The sequence below is a fragment of the Apodemus sylvaticus genome, chromosome 2 (genome assembly GCF_947179515.1).
Source record: "Apodemus sylvaticus chromosome 2, mApoSyl1.1, whole genome shotgun sequence".
Classification (NCBI taxonomy): domain Eukaryota; kingdom Metazoa; phylum Chordata; class Mammalia; order Rodentia; family Muridae; genus Apodemus; species Apodemus sylvaticus.
In genome coordinates, this window is record NC_067473.1 from 110,058,787 (window position 1) to 110,076,739 (window position 17,953).

At 37.3% G+C, this 17,953-nt stretch overlaps 1 pseudogene; it reads left to right on the plus strand.

Moving 5' to 3' along the window:
- Positions 1–17,516: 17,516 nt before the first annotated feature.
- On the plus strand, positions 17,517–17,638 carry LOC127679637 (uncharacterized; annotated as a pseudogene).
- The last annotated feature ends 315 nt before the right edge of the window (positions 17,639–17,953 follow it).

Here is a 17,953-nt window from a genome sequence, read left to right on the forward strand (position 1 = left end):
AATAAGAAACTGTCTCAAGAGAACAAGGCAAAGAGCAATAGAAGATAATTTACATCCTTCTCTGGACCTTACCTATTTTTATCCATATGTAGCAATATTCACATGAGTAGACGTGAAGAATATTAGCAAACACAGAAAAAAAGAAGATATTTAGAGACCACATAATGGCATATGCATGTATTCTAAAAATTCAACAGACTAAGGCAGAAGACTTGCTATGACTTTGAGGTCAGCCTAGGTTGTGGTCTGTATTTCAGGCTGGCCTTGGTTAAAATATGATATCCTGTTCCAAAACCAGACAAAAATTAAAGATAGCTTTGTGGATCAGTGGAGTGGCTCTTTAGATAAAGACACTTGCCTTCAAGCCTCAAGCTTCGAGTTTAATCTCCACAACTATATGGTGGGAGATGAGATATAACTCCTAAATTTTGTCTCTGAGCATCATCACATTTATGCTGTGGAATGCAGTGGTTGTATACACACACACACACACACACACACACACACACACACCACATTAACTATCTACTTATCTATCACCTATTTATAAATCATCTATCACTTATCTCTCTAAATAATTAAAACATAGATTTACCTATCACTGTATTACATACACACACACACACACACACGCACACACATGTTAATGTTTAGACATCAGTTTAATGATGTGCACACATTGATTAGCATTGCCAACAGAATACAATCATTTAAGGTAATCAGTTACATATATTACATCTTTCCTTTACATGTGTACATATGCAAAGTGCGTGCTATCATTGCATCATTGTGCTATTAACACCTCCAGTATCAAGAGTGAAGATCCACGTGTCACAGAATCATCAATATGGTGAAGATAAAACCCAAATCTATTACAGTGATCATGACTTAGAATGTTAAGCATTAGAAGAAAGGGATATAGATAAAATTACTAGTGAGATTTTGGAGGGAAAACAGTATCTCCATATGAAAAAGGGATAAATATTCTGAGACACTTCTTACTGTGTAGGAAGACTCTCCAGAAAAAAAGAATGTGTAGCTTTGATAAGAGGGAAGAAATTCTACTAGTCAATACAGCAACCTGTGATTTTAGCACCAACTGTGGATTTTATCTGTATCCTGGCTTGATTATGTTTCTAATCCTAAATCTCATATATCCTGGATTAGTGTGCTTTCTTATTAAATTACAATGTCACCTCATTATATATAATTACTTGTAAATTCTCATTGCAAAGAACTAAAATGCTCCTTTTTTTTTTCAAACATGAAACCTGCAGCTAACATGTTAAAAAACTGTTCAGAGCCCAAGGCTAAGGCTGAACCAAACATTCCACAAGGTGGGTCAACTGGGTTAATTGTCACAATTGTGAGGGACTGAGAATGCAGTCAATGCCAGAGTTTTCAAAGACTTAAATGCCACAGTAAATCAAACACATAAAACAGGCAATTTAAGAAGTAGAAACGTTAGTGGCATGCTTTGGATTTATATACTTTCTTTTTAAAGTTAATATAATAAGAACAGAATAGAAATGTCAGTTAAATTAATGTGGCCATTTCATATATCAGAAGTAATCAGTATACTGATCATAAAGCTAGGTATCACTTTCTGAATGTATTTCAAACATACTCCTTATTGCTTTCTCTGCCCCAGAGAGTACTGTAACATCTCTAACACCCTTAATTTCATATTAGAAAGTCACTGATGGAGATTTTTTTAAATATTTTTATTTTCTATATTCTTTGTTTACATTCCAAATGATTTCCCCTTTCCAGGTCCCCCCCTCCCCATATGTCCCATAAACCTTCTCTCCTTCCCTTCTCCTATCACCTCCCTCCTTTTTCTCTGTCCTTATATTCCCCTCCAACGCTAGATCAGTCCTTTCCAGGATCAGGACTCTCTCCATACTTCTTCATGGGAGTCATTTGTTATGCTATTTGTGCCTTGGGTATTCAGGGCTTCTGGGCTAATTAATATCCACTTATCAGAGATTGCATTCCATGTGTATTCTTTTGTGATTGGGTTACCTCACTTGGGATGATATTTTCCAGATCAAACCATTTGCCTAAAAATTTTGTGAATTCATTGTTTCTAATTGCTGAGTAGTATTCCATTGTGTAAATATACCACATTTTCTGCATCCATTCCTCCTTTGAGGGACATCTGGGTTCTTTCCAGCTTCTGGCTATTATAAATAAGGCTGCTATGAACATAATGGAGCATGTGTCTTTATTTCATGCCAGGGAATACTTTGGAGAGGTATGCCCAGGAGAGGTATAGCAGGGTTCTCTGGAAGTGTCATGTCCAGTTTTCTGAGGAACCTCCAGACTGATTTTTAAAGGCTTGAGAAGACTTGGTTGGTAAAGTACCATACAAGTAGGAAGACATGAATTCAATCACCATGATCAACCGATGTATATAGAGCAATTTTAATCCACAACATACCTTCTCTGGCAGGGGATCACATCCAAAGACCTTCTATTTCTGTGTGATCCAGCTGGAAAAGAGACAAGCCTTTAATCCGAGAAAACAGAAGCAAGCAGACCTCTGCATTCAAAACCAGCCTGGTACAGTAAAAAGTTTCATATATCGAAAGTCTTAGGTCCAGGCATGGTGGTACACGCCTCTAATCTAATCTCTCAGAAAACAGAAGTGTGCAGTCAGTTTAAGTGAATCAGTGAGTTAAGAGTCTGTGCCGTGGAGTGGAGTGCATGCAATTCAGTGTAGGTAAGAAAGCTGAGAGAGGCCAGTTTGAATCAGTCACCTTGGAGAAGAATTTAAACCAGAACAGCTGAGTTGAACCAGGCTCCCAGAATTCAAAAAGTGCTAGAAAGAATGAGTTTATTCAACATTCAAGAGGACAGTTACAACAGGCAATTAAAAGTGACTTTTACTGTTGTAAAAGTTATAACCACAGAGCTGTAGCACAGAGGACCGGTGGCAGGAGCAAATCTGGAAATCACTGTCATAAGTATTTAGAAATGTCAAAACCATCTACTTTTATAATGTGTTACAGTGGTTCTAATTGGATAATTTAGATACCCTTAAATCATTTAGCCAAAATTTATATTCAAATTTTGATTAAAACAATTTCTGCATAATCAATAGATCAGTGACATTTCTTGCAGTAAAAACTATCAAAGTAATATTTTGTATTCTGAATTTATCTCCATATATTTATATAATGACTGAGGTAAATATTACCAAATTTTTAATTTCTTTCAAGGCAACCATTGAATTTTTCTGTATTATTCATTGATTAATATTTCTATAAAGTAAAATGTCCATGAAATAAAAGCATATTAATAAAATTAGTTAATTCTTAGAGACATAATTTAATTTACTAGTAAAATGTGCAAGCCTCCCAAGTCTCAGTAACATAGTTTGTCTCTAGTTTTTTATCTTTAACAATATGGTTGTTGTTTTCTATGTTGTCGCAAATGTTGGAATAATAAATAATTAAAATGGCATAAAATGCTTTCTATTATTTAGAATCTTGTAAATAGCATAACTCAACAAATAATCACATTAAATTAGTAATTAACTTAAAATACTTTGCTTTATTTTGTTGAGATCTTGCACAACTAGCAACTACTTGCCTTTTCCCAGTTGCTGCGTGCCAGCCAATTGAAAGGACAACTTTGACATTCACCTCAATTGGAGGCTTGAGATTTCTCAGGTATTTGTGTTTAGGCTTTCTCCTTGTCTGTATACATTAGTTTTCCTGTCTTTTTCTTCTTTGTTAACTATTGAAAATTTTGGATGCACAACCCATGTTTTCCCTAGCCATGGGGGAACCCACAGGGCAGGGATAGGATATCTTGATAATTATACAAAGGGTCACAGGATGGTTAGAGACATCCTTGAATTCTGCTGGATTAATGAAACTCATCCTGTTCTTGGCTGTAGCAAAGAGCTTTGTTACCACACAAATGAAATTGCTAAACTTGAGTCTGAATGGATCATGGACAGGTCTAGAACAGACGATGCTGCAAATCATGTTGATTGGCTTTAATCATGTCTATTTTGGGTAAGGGGAGTGTATAATGAGAATAGTGCCTGTGAAGAACAGGAGAGAATTACATTCCATAAAGCTAGTTACAGATGACTTTGAGCCACCCCAGTGGATGGTGGGAACCAAATTGAAGGACTTAGCAAGAGCAGACATGGTCTTGATTGATTAGCCTTCTCTCTGTCCCCTCATGATCACATTTAAAATTTCTGCTTGACAACATGTAGGAAGGCAAAGATTTCTTTTCAAGTGATATATAACTTTACCCTCAAATGAAGGAGGAATTTGACAGTAACTGGCATACTTTATGTAAGCTACCTTTACTGTATGTTCTAAACATGCTCATTAGTTTTAGGAGATCTGGGGGCTATTTTTTTCAGTTAGTTTCTACATATGTTATAATGAATCTATTAGCAATGTTGCTTCTTCCTTTGTAATTTTCATGTTTCAATATTGCTTTTGGTTTTTTTGGTGCTATCTAGGATTGTTGTTATTAAGTTCTATAGAAGTAGTAAGAGAGGAGGCTACAAGAGATGGCTCAGTGGTTAACACTGGCTATTTTTCGAGAGATTCTGAGTTCAATTCCCAGCATCCACATTGGAGCTCACTACTATCTAGAACTGTAGTCCCGTGGGATCCAGTACTTCATTCTGGTGTACAAATGTACAGGCAAAAAAACCATCCATATACATACATACATACATACATACATACATACATACATACATTCATACATACACACACATGTGTACATACATCATTTTAAGAAAGAAGTAGTTTTAAGAGAGATTATCTACATATGTTCAGTTACATCCTAATCAGAAGTGATTTCTTTAGCTTTTCATAATTTTATTCTTTTGGTATCAGGATGTTCAATCTAGCAGAGTCCACAGTGTTGAGACTATGAAGAATCTTATATCATGTCAGTCCTCCAGAGTGATGGGAATTCTGAAGGGCACAGGGTATTCTAAGCATTTCCTATGGGGTTGTGAAGCTTTCAGCCTTTTTATGAAGCTTTTGAAATTCACAAATAAGTAAAGTCAAATTCTCCACAATTAATTTGCTTGAGAGCTTTGATCTTTTTCCATGATTAGAACAGTGCAACAAAAAAATTAAAATAAAAAATAAACAATAAGGAGGAATATAAGGGTTTGTATTTTAAAATTCTTGGAGATCTTCACTGTCTTCTGTAATTTTCTTCATTTTAGGGGACCACTTTAAAAAGGCTCAGTTGCCCACAGTGAACCATTTACACAAACAGCCCCTACTACCGAAAACAAGAAGGGGTCATGGGCATTCAACAAGAGTTTCAGATGCTAATCATAAGGCTAAAAATGCCAGAAATTCTTCCATAAAATCTAGAAGAATGCATCCAAAGCTTTAAGGAGGCAGGAATTGTGCATTCGATTTAATCAAGGGTCATCATATGAATCCAATTATGCCAAAGAAAAGAGCTAGCAGCATAATAGCATTTAGCAAAGCTTTAGGAAACATTTTTGCGTGGGTAGTACAGTTATTCATCTGATGAATATTTCGTCTTGGAAAGTATAACTGCAGCTTGTTCACAGACTTTCTGGAGTCTCTGTGAGATGATCAGCAACAACAAGGCCTTTTATAGTCAACCTTCGTAACTTTCTATTTTCACTGATGCACTATTAAAGAGATGTTCTGAATCTCCCAAGAATAGAGTTGACATATTGCTACTGTCTAATGATCTTCTAAAGATCTGGTGATTTTATTTTCCCTAAAAGCCCAGTTTCTTTGTAAATAGGCTCTGTTCAATTTGAAGCATGCTGGGGACATTTAGAGTACACAGTAAAGGAGATATTGCATAGAGGTCTCACATTACTATCAATTGCTTTCTCCATTTGAAGTCTGTGAACTGAGTCAGTCTTGCAAGTAAATTAAGGTATGTAAATATAAATCGTACTCAATTTAGGTTTCCCTTGGCAAACCAATTTTGTTACTGTTCTTTCAGATGTGTGTTTGTGTGTGTGTGGGGGGGGGGGTGGCATATTGTTAGAAGCTGCCAGCCTCCAGACTTTCGTGTAACTGATACCATTATGGAAGTACCATTCAGGTCTTGAACATAGACCATAGACAGCAATACCAGACAAAATGAGAACAAAGACCTAATCTATCAAAGTCCGTAGTTCTGGGAATGTCCCTAAGTGTACTAAACTTGCTTTCTGGCTTCTCTTGTACTTTTTCTGGGTAATTGAGTTATGTAAGTTTGTGCTGTAAAGCTTATCCGTAGAAAGCGTAGAGACTGGACTGGGGTCCCAGATGCCCTGTTTAGTTTGCAGCTGGCTAATAAAAACTTCCAATTGGCTTATACCTGTCTCTAAGTAGTCTGGTGTAAATAGCTCACAAGAAGAATGTGTGTGTGTGTGTGTGTGTGTGTGTGTGTGTGTGTGTGTAAGTATGCATATGAGTTCAGGTGTTCCCAAAGTGTCAATTCCCTGGAGCTGAAGTTACAAGTAGTTATCGGTTACCCAGCATGGAAAATTAGTACTTTAACAAAACTCAGGCTCTTGGCAACAACTTCAAGAACTCTTAATTGTTAAATCATTTGTCCAGCCCCTGGAATCTCCTTATGTTCTCTCTATGATAGGAATATAAGTAGTAACTAGTAACTAGAGGGGACTGTTTGGTCCGTAGGGCCCACTACATCATATAAGATGCTCTAAATCATGCTCTTCATTTCTGAAACTCTAGGCTGTCATTCCTAAGCCAAAAAATGCCTTGGTTTTAAGTTACCCAATCTTTATTTCCTTTAGATATGATATATTTCTTCCATTATAGATTGCTGACACACATTTTCACAAATAAATTGTGTTCTGTATTTTTTCTGAGGAGAAGTGAGGATCTATCTCTTCACTATAGTTATGATGCTGACAGAACAAAGCAACAATTGTATCCAACTACAGCTTGGTTAACAGATTGGTTTATTAGGATCTCCTAATGAATGAATATGGTATAACGTAGAAAATTATGGGTAATTTAAAAGCAGCTGCACCATTAATAAAGGTTCTCCCCAGCAAAAGTGATGACCTCACAACAGAAGGGAGTCCCACCCTCAGCTAGCTTCCTGTATATGAAGTTATATACTCATGTTTTTCTGTAAAGTTCCCTTTAATATTTCTAGTTGATGCATGCAATGGATAAAACAATTCAGATTTTTTAAGATTCTGGATTCTTTTCAGTTTTTTTGTATTGTTGTTCACTCTTGAGTCTAGATTGCACTTTTCCAATCATGCAATGACAACACTTAAACACAGCTCTCACATAAAAGGGAATAAGAAATAACTAATTCTAGAGTTAAATACAATTGGGCATGACCCCAGAACAAGGATTAACATCACCATTAATATAATCCAATATAATAGCAGTTTCATGAAGTTTTGGTAGTAGCATAACCGAGAACATAACTCAGACACGTCTTAAATTCATTAATGGAAACTTCAAGTTAGTAGTTTACAACTAAGCCGGGTAGTGGTGGTGCATGCCTTTAATCCCAGCACATGGGAGGCAGAGGCAGTTGGACTTCTGAGTTTGAGTTCAGGTCTACAAAGTGAGTTCCAGTACAGCCAGAGCTACACAAAGAAACCTGCCTCGAAAACAAACAAACAAACAAAAAAAGTTTACAACAAAGTGTAGAAATCTCTGCTATAGAACTTAGATGAGATGGGGAAATTGAAGTGGAAACTTTAAGGGTTCTTTGTAGTGTCAGTTGTGTTTTGGTGTTTTGCTGGGACAAACATGGGAAGGAGTATTTTCCTAAAGCAGACACAAGTGAAAGACTAAAGCAGACTCGCGAAGGAATGTTTCAATGAAGCAAACACAGGAGAAATGATGTTCTGCTAAAGTAAACATGTGAAAGGACATACAATGAAGAATTTTTTTGCTAACAACACACATGTATTGGTCTGCCTTACAATACATAGTTGAGTTGTGTATGTTGGGACCCTGAGGACTCAGGATGATTGAATGCACAACATGAGGCAAGATCAATGTTAATGCAAGGCACATGGAGGACATGTGATGCTTGGAGGGCATAAATAGGACTTGATGGAGTGATAGAGAGAGCTTGGCTTGCTGGCACAGCTAGCTGTGCAATGCTTGTGGGTCTTCAATGATCTTCTCTTCCCTGAGAGAGGCACAGCTGAGAACTTCTAATGTTCCTTCTTATCCCTCCTGATGATTTGTGCCTAGGCTGAAGCCCGGTTCTCTATGCTAGATTGTGTCATTGCTGTTGCTAATTCAATTCTACTGAACTGGACTTCTGGTGCATCCATGAAGTGTTTGCAAGTGGATGGAGCTCCTGCTGCCTCCTAACCTGTGGACTGAACTTCAGATTTCGACACAACACAGAATGGAATTGCCCAAAAGAACCTTTCTAAAAACAGTTCCACTTCCCTGTATCCTTTTTTTCCCCACTACCTCTGGTGGGTGGTGGACTATAAGGGAAGTTAAAATACTTAAAAACTGACTGTTTTTCTCCAGCAAATGAGCATGCAGGAACAACCAGGAGTTCAGGGAACAAACAAGTGATAGAGCAGCTGGGACAGGCTCCATCCAGTCTCTACCTGCACCCAGGAGCTGGGTTAAGCCAAAGCACTGTGTGCACCAATCCTGCCAGGGAAGAACTAGTGTGCAGGGAATGCTTTGACTCCCAGGATTAGAGGTGAGACTGCCATTTTCTCTCCAGTGACTGAGAAGGTAGGTACAACCAGGAGTGCAGGGAACACAGAAGTAGCAGAGCAGCTGGGACAGGGTCCTTCCAGGCACCATCTGCACCCACGAGGTGGGCTGAGTCACAGCACTCTGTGCCAGGGGAGAGCTGGCCACCCAAGGGTGCTGAGAAAGGCTTGCACGTACACAGGAGGGACAAGAAACAGCCCGAGAAAGCAGGACCAACTAACTAACACAAGAAATAATTAGATGGCAAAAGATAAACATAGAAATATTACCAATTGAAATCAAGGCAACATGGTACCACCTGAACCCAATTATGCTACAACAACAAGTCCTGGATACTCCAACACACCAGAAAAGCAAGATTTGGATTTAAAATCACAGGTCATGATGCTGATAGAGGGCTTCAAGAAGGACATAAATAACTCCCTTAAAGAGATACAGGAGAATACAGATAAACACTTAGAAGCCCTTAAAGATTACAGGAAAGCACAACCAAACAGGTAAGGAAGTGGACAAAACCATCCAAGATCTAAAAATGGAGGTAGAAACAATAAAGAAATCACAAAGGAAAACAACTCTGGACATAGAAAAATCTAGGAAAGAAGTCAGGAATCATGGATGCAAGCATCAACAACAGAATACAAGACATAGAAGTGAGACTCTCAGATGCATAAGATATCATAGAAATCATTGACAGAGTCAAAGAAAATACAAAATGCAAAATTCTCCTGACCCAAAACATCCAGGAAATCCAGGACAAAATGAGAAGACCAAACCTAAGGATTAAAGGTATAGAAAAGAGGAAATATTTCTAACTGAAAGGACTAGTAAATATCTTCAACAAAATTATAGAAGAAAACTTCCCTAGCCTAAAGAACAAGATGCCCATAAACATACAAAAAAGCCTACAAAACTCCAAGTAGATTGGACCAGAAAAGAAATTCCTTCCATCACAGATTAATTAAAATACCAAATGCTCTAAACAAGAAAGAATATTAAAAGGTCAAGTAACATATAAAGGTAGACCTATCAGAATTACACAAGACTTCTCCGCAGAGACTATGAAAGCCAGGAGATCCATAGGGGATATCATACAGACATTAAGGGAACACAAATGCCAACCCAGGCTACTATACCCAGCAAAATTCCCAACTACCATAGATTGAGAAACCAAGGTATTCCATGAAAAAAACAATTTATACAAGATATTTCCACAATTCCAGTCCTGCAAAGGTTAATAAATGGAAAATACCAATAAAAGGAGGGAAACTTCACACTAGAAAAAGCAAGAAATTAATCTTCTTTTAACAAAACAAACAGAAGTAAGCCACACAAACATAACTCCACCTCAAATTACAAAAATAACAGGAAGCAACAATCGTTTCTCTTTAATATCTCCTAATATTAATGGACTCAATTCACCAAAAAAAGAGACAGAGACTAAAAGACTGGATACATAAACAGGACCCAACATTTTGCTGCATAGAGGACACTTACCTCAGGCACAAAGATGTTCAGAGTAAAAGTCAAGAAAACAATTTTCCAAGCAAATGTCTCAAGAAACAAGCTGGTATAGCAATTCTAATATAGAATAAAATCAACTTTCAACATAAAGTAATGAAAAAAAGATAAGGAAGGCCACTTCATACTCATCAAAGGAAAAATCTGCCAAGATGAACTCTTAATTTTGAACACATATGCTCCAAATACAAGGGTAACCACATTCATAAAAGAAACTTTACTAAAGCTCAGAGCACACATTGCACACCACACAATAATAGTGTGAGACTTCAGCACCCCAGTCTCATCAATGGACAGATCAAGGAAATACAAACTAGACAGAGAAATAGTAAAACGAAAAGAAGTTGTGACCCAAGAAGATTTATCAGATATCTATAGAACATTTTATCCTAAAACAAAAGAATATACCTTCTTCTGAGCACCTCATGGTACCTTCTCCAAAATTGTCCATATATTTGGTCACAAAACAGAGCTCAGCAGATATAAGAAGACTGAAATAATTCCACGGAGTAAGGCTGGTCTTCCATAACAACAAAACAACAGAAAGCCCAGGTACACATAGAAACTGAACAACATTCTACTCAACAACAAGTTGGCCAAGGAAGCAATAAAGAATGAAATTAAACACTTTTTAGTATTTAATGAAAATGAAGGCCCAGCATACCCAAACTTATGGGACATAATGGAAGCACTGCTAAGATGAAAATTCACAGATAGAGTCCTTCCAAAAAGAAACTGGAAAGAGCATACACTAACAGCTTGACAGCACAGCTGAAGGCTCTAGTACAAAAAGAAGCAAATATACTCAAGAGGAGTAGACAGCAGGAAAAATATCAAACTCTGGGCTAATCAACCAAGTAGAAACAAAAAGAACTGTACAAAGAATCAATCAAATCAGGAGCTGTTCTTTGAAAAAAATTAACAAAACAAATAAACCCTTAGCCAATCTAATCAAAGGGCACAGAGACAGTATCCAAATCAGCAAAATCAGAAATGAAAAGAAAGACATAACAATAGATACTGAGGAATTCCAAAAAATCATCAGATCCTACTACAAAAGCCTATACTCAACAAAATATAAAAAATCTGAATGAAATGGACAATTTTCTAGACAGATACCAGATGCCATAGTTAAATTAGGATCATATAAAGCACTTAAATTGTCCTATAACCTCTAAAGAAATAGAAGCAGTCATTAAAATTCTCCCAACCAAAAAAAATCCCAGGACCAGATGGTTTTAATGCAAAGTTGTATCAGACCTTCAGAGAAGAACTAATATACCAATACTCTTCAAACAATTCCAATTCCACAAAATAGAAACAGAAGGAACACTACCCAATTCATTCTATGAAACCACAATTACTCTGATACCTAAAGCATACAAAGACCCAACAAAGAGAACTTTAGATCAATTTCCCTTATTCAATAAAATTTTTGCCAACTGAATCCAAGAACACATCAAAATGAATATCCACCATGATCAAGTAGACATCATTCCAGGGATGTAGGAATGGTTCAATATATGGAAATCCATCAATGAAATCCACTACATAAACTCAAAGAAAAAACCACATGATCATTTCATTAGATGTTGAAAAAGCATTTGACAAATTCCACTTCTTCATGATAAAAGTATTGGAAAGATTGGGAATTCAAAGCCCATACCTAAACATAGTGAAAGCAATATACAGTAAACAAGTAGCCAACATCAAACTAAATGGAGGGAAATATGAAGCAATTATACTGAAATCAGGGACTACACAAGGCTGTCCACCCTCTCCCTACCTCTTCAATGTAGTACTCAAAATCCTAGCCAGAGCTATTAGACAACATAAGAGGTCAACAGGATACAAATTTGAAAGAAATAATTCAAAGTATCACTATTTGCAGATGTATACTTAAGTGACCCCAAAAAATTCCACCAGAGAAATCCTAAACATGATAAACAATTTCAGCAAAGTGATTGGATATAAAATTAACTCAAACAAATCAGTGGCCTTCCTGTACTCAAAGAATAAAGAGGTTGAGAAATTAATAGGGAAATACCACCCGTCATAATAGTCAAATAATATAAAAATACCTTGGTGTGACTCTAAACAAGCAAGTGAAAAATCTGTATGGCAAGAACTTCAAGTCTCTGAGGAAAGAACTTTAAGAAGATCTCAGAAGATGGAAAGATCTCCCATGCTCATGGATTGGCAGGGTTAATATAGTTAAAATGGCCATCTTGCCTAAAGCAATCTACAGACTCAATGCAATCCCCATCAAAATTCCAACTCAATTCTTGCTAGAGTTAGAAAGAGCAATTTCCAAATTTATCTGGATAAACAAAAAACCCAGGATATTGAAAAATATTCTCAACAATAAAATACACTGAATCAAATAGAAAAGAAAGTGAGGAAGAGCCTAAAAGACACTGGCACAGGGGAAAATTTCCTAAATAGAACACCAATAGCGGATGCTCTAAAATCAAAAACTGACAAGTGGGACCTCATGAAATTGCAATTCTTCTGTAAGACAAAGGACACTGTCAATAAGACAAAACGGCAACCACCAGACTGGGATACGATCTTTACAAACCCTACATAGACCCTGCTATATCACTCCTGAGCATATACCCAGTGGATTCCCCAGCATGCAATAAGGACACATGCTCCACTATCTTAATAGCAGCCTTATTTTTAATAGCCAGAAGTGGGAAAGAACCCAGATGTCCCTCAATGGAGGAATGGATACAGAAAATGTGGCATATTTACACAATGGAATACTACTCAGCAATTAAAAACAATGAATTCATGAAATTTTTAGGCAAATGGTTGGAACTGGAAAATACCATCCTGGGTGAGGTAACCCATTCACAAAAGAACACCCATGGAATGCAGTCACTGATAAGTGAATATTAGCCCAGAAGCTCTGAATACCCAAGACACAATTGACATATCAAATGATTCTCAAGAAGAAGGAAGGAGAGGGCCCTGGTCCTGGAAAGGCTTGATGCAGCAATGTAGGGGATTACCAGAACAGCAAAGTGGGAGGGGGTTGATTGGGGAATGGGTGGAGGGAAGAGGGCTTATGGGACTTATGGGTGGGTGGGGGGACTAGAAAAGGGGAAATCATTTGGAATGCAAACAAAGAATATAGAAAAGAAAAGAAAAAAGAAAAATGCAAACTAAAATAACTCAATTCTTCTTCATAGAGTTAGAAAGAGCAATTCTCAAATTCATCTGGAATAACAAAAAACCCAGGATAGCTAAAAACTATTCTCAACAACAAAAGAAATTCTGGGGAAATCAGTATCCCTGACCTCAAGCAATACTACAGAGCAATAGTATTAATAATTGCATGGTACTGGCACAGTGACAGGCAGGCAGATCAATGGAACAGGATTGAAGATCCACAAATGAACCCACACACCTATGGCCACTTGATTCTCTACAAAGTGGCTGAAAACATCCAATGGAAAAAATATAGCCTTTTCAAAAAATGGTGCTGGTTCAACTGGAGGTCAGCATGCAGAAGAATACAAATTGATCCATCCTTGTCTCCTTGTACTAAGCTCAACTCCAAATGGATCAAGGACCTCCACATAAAGCCAGACACTCTGAAGCTAATAGAAAAGAAACTGGGGAAGACCCTTGAGGACATGGGTACAGGGGGAAAGTTCCTGAACAGAACACCAATAGCGTATGCTCTAAGATCAAGAATTGACAAATGGGACCTCATAAAATTACAAAGATTTTGTAAAGCAAAGGATACCATCAAAAGGGCAAATCGGCAACCAACAATTTGGGAAAAGATCTTCACCATCCCTACATCAGATAGAGGGCTAATATCCAATATATACAAAGAACTCAAGAAGTTAGACCCCAGAAAACCAAATAACCCTATTAAAAATGGGGTACAGAGTTAAACAATGAATTCTCACCTGAAGACCTTCGGATGGTGGAAAAACATCTTAAAAAATGCTCAACATTATTAGTCATCAGGAAAATGCAAATCAAAACAACCCTGAGATTTCACCTTACACCAGTCAGAATGGCTAAGATTAAAAACTCAAGAGACTGGAGCTGTTGGCGAGGATGTGGAGAAAGAGGAACACTCTTCCAATGCTGGTGGGGTTGCAAATTGGTACAACCATTCTGGAAATCAGTCTGGCAGTTCCTCAGAAAACTGGGCATGTCACTTCCAAAAGATCCTACTATACCACTCCTGGGCATATTCCAAGAGGATTCCCCAGCATGTAATAAGGATATATGCTCCACTAGATTCATAGCAGCCCTATTTATAATAGCCAGAAGCTGGAAAGAATCCAGGTATCCCTCAACAGATGAATGGATGCAAAAAATGTGGTATATATACATAATGGAGTACTATTCAGCCATTAGAAACAATGAATCATGAAATTCTTAGGCAAATGGATGGAGCTGGAGAACATCATACTAAGTGAGGTAACCCAGTCTGAAAAGATCAGTCATGGTATGTACTCACCAATAAGTGGATATTAGCCTGAAAAACTGGAATACCCAAAACATAATCCACACATCAAATGAGGTACAAGAATGGAGGAGTGGCCCCTAGTTCTGGAAAGAGTCAGTGTAGCAACATAAGGCAAAACCAGAACAGGGAAGTGGGAAGGGGTGGGTTGGAGAACGGGGGGGGGGGGGGGGGAGGGGAGGGGGCTTATGTGACTTTCAGGGAGTGGGGGACCAGAAAAGTGGAAATAATTTGAAATGTAAATAAAAAACATATCGAATAAAAAAATAATAAAAAAAATTAACCCGGAGATTCTGCCTTATACTAGGCAGAATGGACAAGATCAAAAACTCAGGGGACATCTTCTAGAGAAGATGTGGAGAAAGAAGAACACTCCTCCATTGCTGGTGGGATTGCAAGCTAGTAAAACCACTCTGGAAATCAGTTTGGCTCGCTGTCAGAAAATTGGACATAGCACTGCCTGAGGACCCAGCCATACCACTCCTGGGCATATACCCAGAAGATGCTCTAACAGGCAATAAAGACACATTCTCCACTATGTTTATAGCAGACTTATTTATAATAGCCAGAAGCTAGGAAAACCAGTTTTCCCTCAACATGAATGGATACAGGAAATGTGGTACATTTATACAATGGAGTACTATTCAGCTATTAAAACCAATGAAGTCATGAAATTCTTAGGCAAATAGATGGAGCTAGAAAATATCATCCAGAGTGAGTTAACCTAATCACAAAAGAACACACACAATATACTTGCTGATAAGCAGATGTTATGACAAAATTTAGGAATACCCAAGATACAACTCACAGACATGAAGGTCAAGAAGAAGGAAGAACAAAGTATGGATACTTTGATCCTTATTGGAAGGTAGATCAAAATACCCATTGCTCACAGCCAACCAGTAGACTGAGCATAGGGTTGCCCATGAAACAGCTAGAGAAAGGACCAAAGGACCTGAATAGGTTTGTAGCCCTGCATGAGGAACAACATGTACCAACCAGTATCCCCAGAGCTCCCAAGGACTAAACCACACATGGAGGGACCTATGACTCCAGCTACATATGTAGCAGAAGATGGCCATTTTAGACATCAATGAGAAGAGAGACCATTGGTCCTGTGAAGGCTCTATTCCCCCAGAATAGGGGAATGCAAGTCAGGAAATTGGCAGCAGGGGTTGAGCAGGGGGAGCGGGAATGCAATAGGGGATTTACGGAGGGGTAATATGGAAAAGGGGATACCATTTGGAATATAAATAAAGCAAATATATAATAAAAAATCTCAAAAAATTAGGAATCATCATTAAATATGAAGTTTGAAAAAATTAAGTTACAGGAAATATTCTTAGATTTTAAGTTAGTGAAAGCTATAGAGTTCCAATGATTTACATAATAGTCATAGGGAAGTTAGTTCATAGAGTGAGCAAGAGTGATTATTTGGAAAATCTATAGTCCAAGGCAATTTTTTATGAACCTATAGAATTCCAACTCTCAATAATCAATTGAATTATGATGAGCTAATCAGTTTTATTGATGTGCAATAGATTATATTTCTATGAATGTCAGGAATCAATGGCAAGGAAACTGGGTGTATCTAACTCTTGATATGGAAGATGGAGTCTCCCCCTCTCCTTCCCCACTCTTTGCTCTCTTCCCTTTTCTTCTTTTTCACAAGAACATATATCACTGACGTATTTGACCTGATCCCAAATTTTACCTTTCTTTACTACAGAATCTTTAAACCCCATTTTGCTGACCTTTTCTAATGGATTTTTAATGACAATTTCACAGTTAATGTTATACTAATACATCTTATAGCACCCTTCAAGTTTTAGATTTTCAGCCAACTTCGATGAACAACTAAAATTTTGCATGGCCAGTCTGAAAAGGCTTCATTTTAGTTACTGTTTCTATTACAGTGAAGACAACCACGACCACAGCAACTTTTATTTTATAAGTGTAATTGTGGCTAGCTTAGAGGTCAGAAGTTAAGTCCACTTTCATTATGGTAGGAGTATGGCACCATGTGGACAGACAGCTAATTTACATAAACCAAAATCTAAAAATGTTTTCAGGTAACATCTAAGGCTTACAGAAAAATTGTTCCCATTTCTGCAACTCTTCTATCTGAGGTACCCATCAATGAATTTAAATGTATCTGTATGTATATGTTTTTTGTTCACATTTTATAAAAACTCTATTAAGTAGTTACATGCTGGAAAATAAAATTCATGGTGAACTTAATCTGTGTTTCTGGGCTGTTGTCACTCATATTTTGCTTTTGGATGAATTGTCTCAATCTCTTGAGGTAAGTATTATATTTTAACATAAACAGTATAATGGTTGCCCTAACTTAGACATTGTAGAAGGAGGTAGAGGGAAAAAAGTAGTCTGCTTTCAGATAGAAAATGCTTCCTGGTAGGACAGCAGCAGATGGGCCAGGAAGAAGCAAAGGGAGAGAGTGCACATCTGAGCAACCCCATTAAAGGAAAGTTGTTTTCACTATGTTAATAAATTTTTTAGAGATTTGTTTTTACATTTATTTTCTGTCTCTATTCTTTTAATTCTTTTCTGTTACACCATTTTGGTGAAATTAATGAGATATGATCTCTTTCTTCGACTCTACGTAGAAACATGACTTCCTAAACTTCCCGAAGATTTTAGCAGTTTTTTGAAAAGACAATTCTGATAAGGAATGAAAACAAATAAATCATATACCCATTTCTTATAAACTAATGGAATTTGTTCTGTCAGTCACTTAGACACATATCTCCTCTATAAAAATCTGCCTAAGCTTTGAGGAGTGGCAGTATCATAGCCAATGAGGTTTATCCAAGGCACAGTTATTGCTAATTGAAAACTAAAAAGCTACCTATACCAAAACACTTTGGAAATTAGTGTATCATCTATATGAACCTGGGGACAGCAAAGTGGTACCTTTGGGCACTGTCAAATCTCACACATTTGTTTAGTGTTCCTTCCAAAACAGCCTTTCTGACCATGGTCAACTCTAACCCTATTCGAGTGTTTGCTTCTACAATGTCAACTTTGGTCATTTCCACTCTCTTGCTTGATTGTGAAAGGTATTGTTCCCTAACACACTGTGGGTACCTTCTACACTATATTGCATGCATTTTCTAAATACATTGTCAGTTATGGACTTCATCTTATGCAGAAGGACTTAGATCCAAACAGAACATGGTTGGGAATTTTCATTATGTTCAGTCCA